This window comes from Pipistrellus kuhlii, unplaced genomic scaffold (assembly GCF_014108245.1).
Source record: "Pipistrellus kuhlii isolate mPipKuh1 unplaced genomic scaffold, mPipKuh1.p scaffold_m20_p_16, whole genome shotgun sequence".
Lineage (NCBI taxonomy): Eukaryota > Metazoa > Chordata > Mammalia > Chiroptera > Vespertilionidae > Pipistrellus > Pipistrellus kuhlii.
This window is the reverse complement of record NW_023425471.1, coordinates 36,992,431-37,007,480: the sequence shown is the minus strand read 5'-3', so window position 1 is coordinate 37,007,480 and position 15,050 is coordinate 36,992,431. Positions and strand designations below refer to the sequence as shown.

Genomic DNA, 15,050 nt, shown 5'->3' with positions numbered 1-15,050 from the left:
TCTTCTGCCAGTACCAGGCAGCTTTGAGAACCATGGCTTGGTAATATAGCTTGATTTCTGATATTGTGATCCGTCCAACTTTGTTCTTCTTTCTGATGATTGATGTAGCTATTCGGGGTCTTTTTTTATTCCAGATGAATTTTTGGAGAGTTTGTTCTAGAACTTTGAAATATGCCATTGGTATTTTAATGGGAATTGCTTTGAATCTGTAGATTGCTTTGGATAGTATGGACATTTTAATGAAGTTGATTCTACCAATCCATTAATATGGTATATCTCTTTTTTCAAAGTAGATTTCAGAGTATAGGTCTTTTACGTCATTTGTTAAGTTTATTCCTAGGTATCTTATTTTTATTTATTTATTTTTTTGGTTCACTGGTAAATGGGATTTTTTATTTGTTTGTTTCTCTTTCTGTGAGTTCATCATTTGTGTATAACAACTCCATAGATTTCTGGGTGTTAATTTTATACTGAGAATGTACGTTATATGGCTTTTGGATTAAATGTTCTGAAGATGTCAACTAATTCTATCTGATCTAGTGTGTCATTTAGTGATGTTTCTTTGCTTATTTTTGTTTAGAGGATATGTCCAGTGAAGTTTTTGGGGTATTAAAGTCCCCTTCTATGACTGTATTGCTGCCAATCTCTCCCGTGATATCCTCCAGAAGTTTTACTATGTATTTGGGTACTCCTATATTGTGTGCATATATGTTTACCAGAGTTATATCTTCTTATTTAATTGGCTCCTTTAGCATTATGAAATGGCCTTCCTTATCTCTTGTTACGTCTTTCTTATTGAGGTATAATTTGTCAGATATAAGAATTACTACCCCTGCTTTGTTTCATTTTCATGTGCCTGAAAATCCTTTTTCCATCCCTTCACCATCAGCCTGTGTAAGTCATTTATTCTGAGGTGGGTTTCCTGTTGACAGCAGTCATGTTTTCTTATCCACTCAGCTTCCCTATGTCTTTTGATTGGGGCATTTATTCAATTACATTTAAAATTATTACTGACAGGTACTTGTTTGTAACCATTTTTACTTTTTGTTACTGTGTTCCTTCTTCCCTCCCTATTTTTCTTTTTATAGCATAGCCTTTACCATTTCATGCATTGCTGGTTTTGGTGGTAATAAACTTCCTTAGTACTCTTTTGTCTGTGAAGCTCCAGGTTCCACCCTCAGTTTTGATCAATAGCTTTGCTGGGTTCTCTTGGATTAAGACCCTTGCTTTGCATGACTGTGTATATTTAATTCAATTCCCTCTGGCCTGGTAAATTTCTGTTGAGAAATCAGTGGCTAGTCTGATGGGATATCCTTTGTAGGTAACTTTCTGTCTCTCTCTGGCAGTCTTTAAGATTCTTCCTTTCTCATTGGTATTTGCCAATTTAATTATAATGTATCTTGTCAGTCTTTTGAGGTCATCTTATTTTGGACTCTGTGAGCATCTTGGAGTTGTGTGAGCTTTTTCTTCCCTATATCAGGGAAGTTTTCTGTCAATATTTCTTCAGAAAGGTTTTCTATTCCTTGCTCAGTTTCTTCTCCTTCTGGAACCCTTATTATGTGGTGTGTATTGTTGTTTTTTGTGTGTTGTCCCAAAGTTCCCTGAGGTGCTCCTCCTATCTTTTAAGGTGTTTTTTTTTTTTTTTTCTTTTTTTTTTTTTTTCCCTAGATGCTGCTCTGCTTGGGTATTTTTTCCTACCTTGTCTTCTAGTTCACTGATGTGGTCCTTTGCTTCTTCTAATCTACTCTTGATGCTTTTTATTGAATTTTTTAAATTGCCACTCTGTCATTTTTCCTTTCTTCTTAGTCCTTAATTTCCTCTTTGTTCTTACACATATTGTTGAAATTGTCTTACAACCTTTTCAGTGTTCTTATGACCACTACTCTGAATTCTTTCTCTGACATGTTGCTTGCCTCCATTTTGTTTACTTCCCTTTCTGGTGATCCCTTATTTTGTTTTGTATGCAGGCTATTTCTTTGTATCCCCATGATCGCTCCTCTCAGAGTGTGTGGTTATGTAGCTCTCTCTCTCCTGCATTGACTTAAAGGCACAAAATACAACATAACAAGACACAATACACAGGGTACCAAACACAAATGTATTCACAATACTAATAACCTCAAATAAAAGTTACCACAAAAGCTAAGAGAATTAGGGGATAGAAAAAAAATGCTATTAAGAAAAGGAAAAATGAAAGAGAGAAAAGAAATAGAAGAAAAAAGAAGGGGAAGAAAATAAATATGTATATGGGGAGAAAACTCCATTAAACAAAAAACTAATCAAAATAATGCAAACAACAAACACCCAGAGATGAATGTAAACAATAGACAACAACTATTCCAAAATGAAAATGACAAACACCCAAACAACAAATACCCAGATAAATCTGAGGAGGCAGAGCTTATTTCCAGAAGGTAAGGTCAAGGAATTGAATAAATGGGGAAATAGCCACAATTCAGTATAAAATGGGTAGAAAGTTAATGAGTGCATAAGAATAAAAGTAAAAATCAAAATACAAAACAGTAAAAATATAAATTAAAAATGTATTTTAGAATATATATATAAATTTTCCCCTTTTATAAATCTATCTATATATTCATTTACTATTGTAAAAGGAGAATAGAGAGTCAATAGGCCTGAGGTTGTGATTGGAATTAATTAAGCTATTAGTAGAAGAGAACAAGTGAGGAGAGGAAAAATGGAAGAAAACAGAAAACCAAACTAACCAACAATCAAACAAACAACAATACAGATAGGAAAAAAACCAAAAACTAAAAAAATAGGAAAAATAAAAGAAAAGATAATTTTTGATAGAGAACAGAGAAGTGTGTATGCATGGACTTGGAGCAGGGGAGAGGAAATTAGATATATGTGTAAGATCAGTTTTTTAACAGGGAGTAAAAAGAAAGCATAGAGAAAAACTAAAGCAGGAACAGGATTAGAGAAATAGGACAATAAAGGGGGAAAGTGAGGAAGAGAGTGATGACATAAAGGAAAAATTGAGATAGAGTAAAATAATACTAAAATAAAAATAAAAATAAAATGTAAAACACTAATCCTAAAATAAAATAAAATATAAAATAAATCTTTAAAAAAGTAAAATAATAGTAATTGTAGTAATAATAAATAAAAATGTAATAAAAGAAAAACTAAAAGTAAAATCACTTGAGAAAAAAATATTTTGTTTCTTACGTAAAAGGTAAAAAATAAAAAAGTGATGTTGTGAAGGTTGTTCACTTTTTCTACTATTCTGCTTGGCATGTCTGTTTCCCATCAGGTAGTCAGCAAAATATTGAAGTTACCTTTGATCCACCACTCCCTATGTCATAAGCTATAATCCTGTTTTCAAGCAGAGGGATCTCTCTGCTTCCTTTGTTTCTCAGCCTGCCTTTAGTTGTATTTACACAAAAGTTAATTTCTGATACAATCTCTGATTGGCAGTGTTTCTGTATTAATATCTGGGTCTAAAAGGCCCCTCTCCCAGTGTTTAGATTTTTCTTTACCTGCCACACTTAATCCTGGGTGGGAGGGACAGACTGATCTAGAACTGGTTTCCTATATATCTCTCCCCATTCTGATCCACAGTTTCTACAAAAACAAGTTTCCCCTGCAGTCTCAGTGAGTGTTTTTAATTGGAAAATCCTATGTACTGGACTTAGCAAGCAAAAGGAAGGAGGTTAAAAAAAATGAAAGACAAAGGGAACTGCACCTACTCACTTCTTTTTTCCCTGGCACTGTGCATATGGTATAAAAATTCAGGATGCCTTTCTGGGCCCAGCTCAGTTGTGTGCTGATATATAGATTCCCATTCTTCAAGTAACCCTTTGGACCCCACATTCAAGGGCTACACTGACCCCAACAGCTGCTGATTTTGTGCGGGGCAGTCTTCCTCTGAGACCATAGTCCCATTTCTCCCTCCAGCCTGGATCCCAGATTTTATCGTTCTCTAGTTGATATCTGACCTTTCCACCTACAGATTGCCTCACCAGCTGTGTTTAATTCACCCATTTTGGGTGGATGTTGTTCGGTTCAGCTGTTCCTTCTTTCTGCTCTGTGAGAAGGGCACAGGGCCCATCTGCATATTTGGCGCCAGTTTGTCTCCCCTGAACAGACTTTTTAGTTCCCACAGTTGGTGAGGCTGGACCCCAAGTGTTCTGGGTTAGCAGCTGAGGCAGCTGGTCCCTGGGCTTTGTGGTTGTAGGGTACCAGGAGATATATGAGGTCTTTATGAGTGAAGCTAAGTCTGTGCTTCAGATCACAGCTGGTCTCTGATCACAGCTGGTCATCATCTTTGCAGGAGAGCTGCATTCTCTGGGAGAGATTTCATCAGTAGTAGAGGCTGCACAGCCAGGGGAACCTGGCCTGCCAGTTTTCAACAGTCCTGTGGAATATAGCTGTCTCTCTCTCACAAATACAGATACTCCCCACATGTCCATGCACTCCCCTTTTGTGCTCTCACTTACAGACTATTTTGCAGTCTGCCATCCTCCTGGCTGCCATCTTGGAACTGTTGTCCGTACTTTTATGTAATATTTATTTAGTGTATAGCAATCTAAGTTAATACCTATTATCTCTCAGTAGATATGTTATTCCACTATTGTTTTGTGTGGTGCTTTTTGTTCTTGTTGTTGAATTGTATATGTTTACTTTTGCTTTGATTGCATATGTAGTGACATTTGACCATCCAATTATTTTTAATAAACAATGTCTCAATTATTTTCAATTTGTATCAAAGTCATAAAAGTTATAAAAGGAACATATATAAAATCATAAAATAACTAATTTAAGATAAAAAGTCAAACTTTCTTAGTTACCAAGGACATGCACAACCAATATATGAAGTCCAATTACAGAGTTATTTTAATGCAACTTAATGTGAAAGTGTGGTATTGTTATAGTAGTAGACACAAAGATCAAATTAAACATGAAAGAGAATCCATATATAAAACACATATACATATTAAAATTTTACACCTAACAGCCGGGATCAGTTTGGCTCAGTGGATAGAGTAGAGGTGTCGAACTCAATCAGAGAAGGGGCCAAAATCTAAAATCCAGCCTAAATCGCGGGCCGAATGGTTTACTGAACAGTCATAAACTGTCATTGTGATGGAAACGCAGCAGAGTGCAGTGATGACAGCGCGGTGCGGGCCACATTGCAAGGCCTGGCGGGACGGATTTGGCCCGCGGGCCTTGTGTTTGACACATGTGGGATAGAGCATCGGCTTGGGGACTGAAGGGTCCTGGGTTTGACTCTGGTCAAGGGCATGTACCTTGGTTGTGGGCAGATCCCACAGTAAGGGGTGTGCAAGAAGCAGCTGATCAATGACTCTCTCTCATCGATGTTTCTAACTCTCTATCTCTCTCCCTTCTTCTCTGTACAAAATCAATAAAGTATATTTAAAAAAAATTTACACATAACAGAAGTAAGAAATTACATTAAAATTAATGTGATAAAATGAACTACTTAATAAATGCTGCTCAAACAAATTTGCTTTCCATATGGGAAAAATACCATTTGGCTTTTTTCTCAAAGTATAAGCAAAAAACAAACAAGAAAGCAAATCCTTTAAGAATTTCTATGTTTTTTAAATATATTTTATTGATTGAAGAAGAAAGAGGGATAGAGAGAAACATCAATGAGAGAGAAACTTCAATCAGTTGCCTCCTTCACACCTCCTACTGGGGATGTGCCCACAGCCAAGGTACATGCCCTTGACCGGAATCAAACCTGGAACCCTTCAGTCTGAAGGCTGATGCTCTATCCATTGAGCCAAACCAGCCAGGGCAAGAATTGATATGTTAAAAAAGAAACACAAAAAATACTTTGAATAACTGCATAAAAATAAACCAGAGCACACTTATGATCTCAGTCTAGGTATTGTATTCCTAAGAAAGTTGTGTAAACATAACTAATAAAAAAATCAAAGGCACAAGAATTACCTAAAAGAAAATATTGAAATGACTCCTATTTCTCCACCCTATGTTTCTTTACCTGAATACTCACAGTGTAATAATCCTCTGTGTGAATTGCCTTTGATTCTGAAGAGACTACAAAACCATAAACAAGAGTCTGCAAGTCAGTGGCCTTTCAATTACAAGAGCTTCATGGCAAGAAACCTAAAACACTTTCACTGCACTTTCCCAGGGCTCCATTACCAAACACAATCCCTGATATCACTGTCTCAATTGCAATGAACAGAAACACTGGGAAAAGATTGCCCTCCCTCAAAGGTTTTGTGGAAAGCCTTCAACAGCTCAAATGTCCCCATATCTATCTTTGAAAAAGGGGCCCCAAACAAGCCCCTCCCAGGTTTGACAGGATTCCAAGTTATTTTCTGGTAAACTGCTTTCAGTTACTCCCTAGAGTAGCCAAAAGGAAACAATGATTAAAATTAATGAAAAATGTCTGCCAAATTCTGGTAGATCCTAGGGTTACCTTCTCTACTTTATACCACACTATTTCCAGAGCCTGAATGTGGAATCTGGAAAAAGCCAATGAAAAGTGATAATTCTTACAAGTATTAATTCTCTAGGACCTCTGTATGTAGTGTCTGGTCAAGAGAGGAAATTAAGTTTACATGTGGTCTCCTGGTTTTTGAATTTGAGCATTTGTGAATTTGATTTTGATGTACCCATTGGTAGCTGATCCTTTCTTTCCCAGAATTGACATAAGCAAAAGTCCAAACCAGTATGTTAGTGTAGGTAGCTAGATATTAATAAAGGAAGGGAGCAATTGAAATCAGACATTATTAAGCATAATAAACTAGGGAACTAAATCGGATAACAAGCCTATTTTACTAGGAAGTTGCAGCATTTATAGGCATACATAAAGAGGATGGGCCAGCATTCAAATCTCCACAGGGTACAACCAGTCCACTTCCCAAACTATGGGGGAAGAAATAAACAATAAAGGGGAAGCCAAGATGGTGCAGGGGGAGATGCTTCTGCTATGGGGCATAAGCAATAGAACAAAGATGCTGACCATAAGGGTCTGACCTAGCCTGGGAAAAGGATAAGATCGGATAAGGGACACAGAACCTCAAAAGATCTAAGAAAGGGAATGATTAGGCGTGAGGATCCAAAACCAGCTCGCAAAGAATTGGGAAGTTGATTAGTTTGAAAGGGCACCTTGTCCTTCCCAAGCCCAAGGTAATATATAAACAGCCTAACAAAGGTGCGCTCTCTCTCTCTCTCTCTCTCTCTCTCTCTCTCTCTCTCTCTCTCTCTCTCTGTCTTTCTCACTTACTTTCACTCAGTAACATGTGCTTTCCCCATTCATTCACCTCTTCTCTGTCCATAGCAGCCATGGGCCCTAGCAGCCACGCAGCAGGTAGCCACTGCAAGCTCCAAACTGACTAGAGCAGCACAATGGAAGCAAAAGTACAACTGGGAACAGAAACAATGATAGCCAGACAAGGACGGTGGCTAAACTGGACTAAGTTTTGATGTGGCATTGGATTTGTGGACACTGGCCTTTGCTCTGGGCCTCATGAAGATAAGATTTGACTACTTTCACATAGGCCAGGCAAGAATGACACTGCTTTCACAGCAGAACAGAGCTGAACCTTGGACAATTCTTTGATTTTGTTTTTACAATAAATCTTACCACTAAACCTTATTCCCAAAACATAGTTCCTTGGAATGCTTTCCTTGCAACTCCATGAAAAGGCCCCATTTCCACCAGCAACATATAGAAAATTTTTATGAGTTTCTTTGAGCCAAACTGAAGACAAGCAAGATCTCAAATGCTCTGTAGAATGATACTTGTGTATTTGTTTTTATTTTATAAATACTAGAAATTCATGCAGGGAGAGAGGTTCCTCAGTCTGACCTATACCCTCTCCAATCTGGGACCCCTTGGAGGATATCTGACTAACAATTTGGGATCAGGCCTAAAGGGGCAGTCAGACATCCATCTTGCAACCTGAGATGACTGGCTCCTAACCACTTGACTGCCTGCCTGCCTGATCCCCCCAACCTCTATGCCTGTCAGCCTGATCGCCCCTATATTGCCTCTCTGCTAGTTTGTTTGTTACCCTACCTTCCCTCCCCTGTCAGCCTGATCTCACCCCCAACTTCCCTCCTCTGTTGGCCTGATCTAACCCCCAACTTCCCTCCCCTGCATGCTTGATATCACCCTCAACTGCCCTCTTTTACTGGCCTGGTCACCTCCAATTGCCTTCCCCTCCTGGCCTGGTCTCAATCCAAACATCCCTCCCCTGCCAGCTGGATCGCCCCTAACTGTCTCTATCTTGGCCCCCATCACCATGGCTTTGTCTGGAAAGAAGGCAAACTTCTGGAAGATGGCTGGTCAAACTGGTCTAATTAGCATATTTCCCTTTTATTAGTATAGATGTATTATATAGGATAGGATTGCTTAAATGGGGGAGCAGTTAGACATCAATCAGGCTATCACGGGAGTGGTTAGGGGTGATCAGGCTGGCAGGCAGAAGCAGTTAGGGGCAATCAGAAAGGCAGGCAGGCAGACAAGCAGTTGGGAGCCAGCAGTCCTGAATTGTGAGCGGGATGTCTGACTGCCCAATTAGGCCCGATCCTGGTTAGGCAGTCAGACATCCCTCAAGGGGTCCCAGATTGGAGAGGGTGCAGGCTGGGCTGAGGGACCCATGCCCCTATGCATGAATTTCTTGAACTGGGCCTCTAGTGTATATATTAGAGAGAGAAGGACAGAGATAGAAACATCAATGAAAGAGAAACATCAAAATTGATCGGCTGCCTCCTGCACCCCCTACTGGGGGTTGAGCCCACAACCTGGGAATATGCCCTGATCAGGAATTGAACATACAAACTCTTAGTGAATAGTCCAACACTGAGGCACATGGGCCAGGCAAGAATGAATATTACCTTTATACATTTGCAATTAAGGAAGGGATGAAAAAAATTAAATAAATATGGCATAAATATTAATAAAAAGTTTGATATATCTGCCCTGGTTGATGTGTTGTTGTCAGGTACACTGAAACCTGGTGTGATCAATTTCTGGTTAGGACACATACCTGGTTGTTCACTCAATCTCTAGTTGGGGCATGTGAGAGAGTCAACAGATCTATGTTTCTCTCTCACATTGATTTATCTCTCTCACTCAGCCAGAAATGCAATTAGGATTAACTGCTATTTTACAAATGAATGGGTTTTGTCTTATCATATATGTCTCATGGATAAAATTCTAAAAGAAAACCTATAACATTTCTGCATCTGTATTGATTATATGACTATGTACATATACTACAAATGTGTAATATTTTTCTGCCTTTGGATGGTATTGCTGAGTTAATTTGTGAAGAGTTCTATTTAATTGGCTTAAGGAGAAAAAAGTCTACAAAAATCAAGAATACTCAGAAATGGAAAGGAGTACCATCAGATCCAAGATGGTGGCCAGCAGGCTGCTGAAGGAGCTTGAAAAAATCCACAAATGTATAATGAAAAACTTCCTTACAGGTTGATGAAGCTCATTTACTGACTTGGCAAGGGCTTATAGTTCCTTACAACCTTCCATATGATAAGGTGCCTTAAGAATCAAAATCAGCTTTCCAGAAGAGTATGCATTCAAATCACTGAAGATCATATTTAAAACAATGATATATCACCCCAAAATTCATGAAAAGGGACAGGTCTTTTGACCAGTAATTAGTTCTGAAAACTGGAAGGCAGCAACCAAAACTGACCAAGTAATCCGATCCCTCATAGCATTGATTTACAACTCCTATCCCAAGGACCCCTTTGAGGCTGATCTAGCTGAAGAATATTCTAAGGACCATAAAAAGTCCTGTAAGAATGCTGAAGATTTTACAAAGAAATATGGGGAAAAGCGACCTGTGGACTGAAAATCTGCCAGGGTTGATTCCAGTAAATGTAAGAGGAGACCCAAAACAGTGTATTCAGACACCTCCACAAAGCAAGGATTTGTGAAAAATAGACATGTGTCACCACCTGTCAGTTCCCTTGTGGCAATTACTGTGGAAACTTTCCAGTTTTCTGAATCAACAGTGGTCTCAGACAAACTTTAAGGAAACGATGAACAATTTAAGATGTTATTATTCTCCTTTTTTTCTTGCTTTAAAAAATTCCTCCTCAGACTATTCCAGAAAATTCAAGAGGAAGGAACATTTCCAAGCTCCTTCTATGAAGCCAGCATCACCCTTATACCAAAACCAGATAAAAACAACAAAATGAAAGACAATTACCAATTACAGGCCAATATACCTCATAAACATAGATGGAACAATCTTCAACAAATTCTAGAAAATCAAATCCAGCATTACATTAAAAAGATCATACACCATGACCAAGTAGGATTTATCCCAGGGATGCAAGGATGGTACAATATTTGCAAATCAATAAATGTCATACATCACATAAACAAACTGAGAGATAAAAATCACATAGTCATATAAGTTGATGCAGAACAAACATTTGACAAAATCCAATACCCTTTCTTGACAAAAACTATCAGCAAAGAGGGAATAAAGGGATCATAACTCAATATAATAAAAGCCTTATATGACAAACCTATAACCAACATCATACTTAATGGTCAAAAACTAAAACCATTTCACCTAAGGACAGGAGCAAAACAGAGATACCCACTCTCACCACTCCTGTTCAACATAGTTCTGGAAGTGCTAGCCATAGCAATTAGACAAAAAGAAGATATAAAGTTATGAAAATTGGAAAAGAAGATGTAAAGTGTTATTTGTAGATGACATGATACTGTACATAGAAACCCCTAAGGACTCCATCAAAAACATATGTAACTTAATAAATGAATTCAGCAATGTAGCAGGATACAAAATTAAAGCCAAGAAATCTATGACATTTTTATACCCCAATAGTGAACTTACAGAAAGAGAAACTAAAACACAATCACATTACCATTGCACGAAAAAAATTAAGATATCTAGGAATAAACTTAATTAAGGAGGTAAAGACCTGTACTTGAAAAACTACAGGACACTGAAAAAGGAGATAGAGGAAGATATAAACAGATGGGAGATTATATTTTATTCATGTATTGGTAGAATCAGCATCATTATAATGTCCATACAACCCAAAGAAATCTATAGATTCAATGCACTCCCCATTAGAATACTAAAGGCATATTTCACAGACATAGAACTATCTCTCCAAAAAATTCTACTGGAATAAAAAAAAGACCCTTAATAGCCACAGCAATCCAAGAAAGAAGAACAAAGTAGGAGGGTTCTCAATATCAGATATCAAGCTGTATTACAAAGCCACTCTTCTCAAAACTGCCTGGAACTGGCACAAAACAGACATATCAATGGAATAGAATAGAGAACCCAGAAATCGACCCAAACCACTATGCTCTATTAATATTTGTCAAAGGAGACAAGAGCATACAATGTAGTCTTTTCAATAAATGGTGTTGGGAAAATTGGAGAGATAGATGCAAAAAAAAAAAAAAAAAAAAAAAAAAAAAAAAAAAAAAAAAAAAAAAAAAGGAAACTAGACCACCAACTTACAACATACACAAAAATAAACTCAAATGGATAAAGGACTTAAACATAAGAAAGGAAACCATAAAAATCGTAGAGGATCTCCCCCTTTCCTGGCCAAGCTGTCTGACATGAAAGATGATTTTATGTGCGACGATGAGGAGGACTACGACTTGGAATAACACCGAGCCAAATGTGGATTTGGAAAATCAGTACTACAATTCCAAAGCGTTAAAGGAAGGTGACCCAAAAGCAGCATTAAGCAATTTCCAGAAGGTTTTGGAACTTGAAGGTGAAAATAAAAAATGGGGCACTGAAACATTGATTTAGATTAACTTCAAATTGACAAACTTTCCAGAAATGATGAACAGATATATACAACCACTGACCTATATTCAAAGTGCAGTCACAAGAAATTATTCTGAAAAGTCCATTAATTCTATCCTTGATTATATCTCCACTTCTAAACAGAATTCTGATAGACTGGTTTAAAACAAACACAAAACTTGAAAAATTGTATTTGGAACAGAAGGAATATGGTCAGCTTCAAAAAATTTGCCAATCACATCAGTCCTGCCAGACTGATGATGGAGAAGATGACCTGAAAAGGGGTACACAGTTATTAGAAATATATGCTTTGGAAATTCAAATGTAGAAGGCACAGAAAAAATAACAAAAAACTTAAAGCTCTCAAGGAACAGTCACTTCACATCAAGTCTGCCATCCCTCACCCATTGATCATGGCAGTCATCAGAGAATGTGGTGGCAAAATGCACTTGTGGGAAGGTGAATTTGAAAAGGCACACACTGATTTTTTTTTTTAATCCTTCAAGAATTATGATGAATCAGAAAGTCCAGGAACCACTTGTTTAAAATATTTGATCTTTTTTTTAAAATATATTTTATTGTGTTTTTTTTTTGTACAGAGAGGAAGGGAGAGAGATAGAGAGTTAGAAACATCGATGAGAGAGAGTCATCGATCAGCTGCCTCTTGCACACCCCCTACTAGGGGTATGCCCGCAACCAAGGTACATGCCCTTGACCAGAATCGAACCCGGGACCTTTCAGTCCCCAAGCCGACACCCTATCCATTGAGCCAAACCGGTCCTGACAAAAGATTTGGTCTTAGCAAATATGCTAATGATATCAGGAATAAATCCATTTGACTCACAGGAGGCCAAACTGTACAAAAATGATCCAGAAATTCTCGCAATGACAAATTTAGTAAATGCCTATCAGAATAATGATATCACTGAATTTGAAAAGATTCTGAAAACAAATCACAGCTACATCCTGGATGATTCTTTCATTAGGGAACACATTGAAGAGATTTTGTGAAACATCAGAACACAGTGCTCATAAAATTAATTAAGCCTTGCACAAGAATACATGTTCATTTTATTTCTAAGGATTTAAACATAGATGTAGCTGATGTGGAGAGCTTGCTGGTGCAGTGCATATTGGTTAACACTATTTATGTCCGAATTGATCAAGTCAACCAACTCCTTGAAATGGATCATCAGAAGAGGGCTGGTGCCCGATATACTGCACTAGATTAATGGACCAACCAACTAAATTCTCTTAACCAGGCTGTAGCCAGTATACTGGCTTAACAAAGAACAAGCTTTTACAGACATATTTAAGGCGACAGTGCAAAGATGTAATTCTTAAGAACTGGGAATGGAAAAACTAATGTCAATTGATGTGTCCTGAAAATTATTGGAGTTATGACTGAAGTGCTTTTTTTTTTTTTTTTTATCAGCTGCTTTGTGTTTTGCTGATGCATTTATCCCAAGAAAAAACAGCTTTAACCTCCAGAAGAAAACCAAAAGACTGTAAACATCCAACATCATAGTAATTTGTCATGGGCAACATCACCAGAGAGAAGATTTTTGTCATGATTTTAAATACACTGACATGCTACTGTTGGTTAAATTTAAACATGTTTTACCTAGAGAAATTCTCTCACAAATAACCTGCAATAACTTGAAATGCATATCCTTTTGAACACTTTCTTTTCTCATATATAAATTAAAATGTTTGCTGCATTTTGCAAAATGTATATTTCTGTACCTACAGTGTAGTAAAGGGTTAGGTGAAACCCCATAATTATTACTGTCACTTAGGTTTCAAGCAGCAAAATAGTGCAGCTCAGAAAAAAAAAAATCTTAGAGGAATCCACAGGCAGCAAAATAGCAGTCTTTTGTTGTAGCAATATATCTACTGATACAGCTTCTACGGCAATAGAAACTAAAGAGAAAATTAACAAATGGGACTATGTCACAATAAAAATCTTCCACACAGCAAAAGAAACCATCAACAAAACAACAAGAAAGCCCACTGTGTGGGAGAATATATTTGCCAATGTTATCTTTGATAAGGGTTTAATATTCAACAATTACAGAAAACTCATACAACTTAATAAAAGGAAGATAAACAACCCAATCAAAATATGGGCAATGGCCGAAGCCTGTTTGGCTCAGTGGTAGAGCGTCAGTCTGTGGACTGAAAGGTTCCGGGTTCGATTCCGGTCAGGGGCATGTACATTGGTTGCAGTCATATCCCCAATAGGGGGTGTGCAAGAGGCAGCTGGTCGATGTTTCTCTCTCATTGACGTTTCTAGCTCTCTATCTCTCTCCCTTCCTCTCTGTAAAAATCAATAAAATATATTTAAAAAAATATGGGCAATGGACCTAAATAGATACTTTTGGAAAGATGACATACAGAAGGCCAAGAGACATATGAAAACATTCTCAGAGTCACTAATCATCTGAGACATGCAAATCAAAACAACAGTGAGATACCATCTCACACCTGTCAGAATGGTACTTTGTTGATCAACAAATCAACAAACTACAAATGCTGGCAAGAATGGGGGAAAAAGGAACCCTCCTACACTGCTGGTGGGAATGTAGACTGGTGTAACCACTATGGAAAACAGTATGGAGTTAAAAATGGAACTCCCATTTGATACAGTAATTCTACTTCTAGGAATATATCCCAAGAAACTAGAAACACCAATCAGAAAGGATATATGTACCTTTATGTTCATAGCAGCATAATTTATAATAGCTAAGATTTGGAAACAGCCTAAGTGCCCCTCAGCAGACAAGTGGATTAGAAAACTGTGGTACACCTATACAATGGAATTCTACACTATCAGAAATAAGGAATTATTACCATTTGCAACAGAATGGATAGAGATAGAGAGCATTATGCTAAGTGAAATAATCCAGTCAGTGAAAGATAAATACCGCACGATCTCACTCATTTGTGGAATATGTTGTACAACATAAACTGATGAACAAAAATAGAACCAGAGAGATAGAAGCATTGAATAGACTGTCCAACCTATAAGGCAAGACAAGGGGTGAAGGGGTAAGAGATCAACCAAAGAATTTGTATGAATGCATATGAGCATAACCAATGGACACAGACAGTAGGGGGATGAGGGCTTGTGCATAGGGGAAAGGGTGGCGGGATAGAGGTCAATGTGGGAACAAAGAAGGTTCATGTAATACTTTAAACAATAAGAATTTTAAAAAAGAATGAAGGTTTCAGACGTATAATCCA

General features: G+C 37.6%; 2 pseudogenes; both read left to right on the top strand.

Annotated features, from left to right (window-relative positions):
- Nucleotides 1–9,389: 9,389 nt before the first annotated feature.
- LOC118720122 lies at nucleotides 9,390–9,845 on the top strand (annotated as a pseudogene).
- Nucleotides 9,846–11,605: 1,760 nt separating this feature from the next.
- LOC118719846 lies at nucleotides 11,606–13,090 on the top strand (annotated as a pseudogene).
- The last annotated feature ends 1,960 nt before the right edge of the window (nucleotides 13,091–15,050 follow it).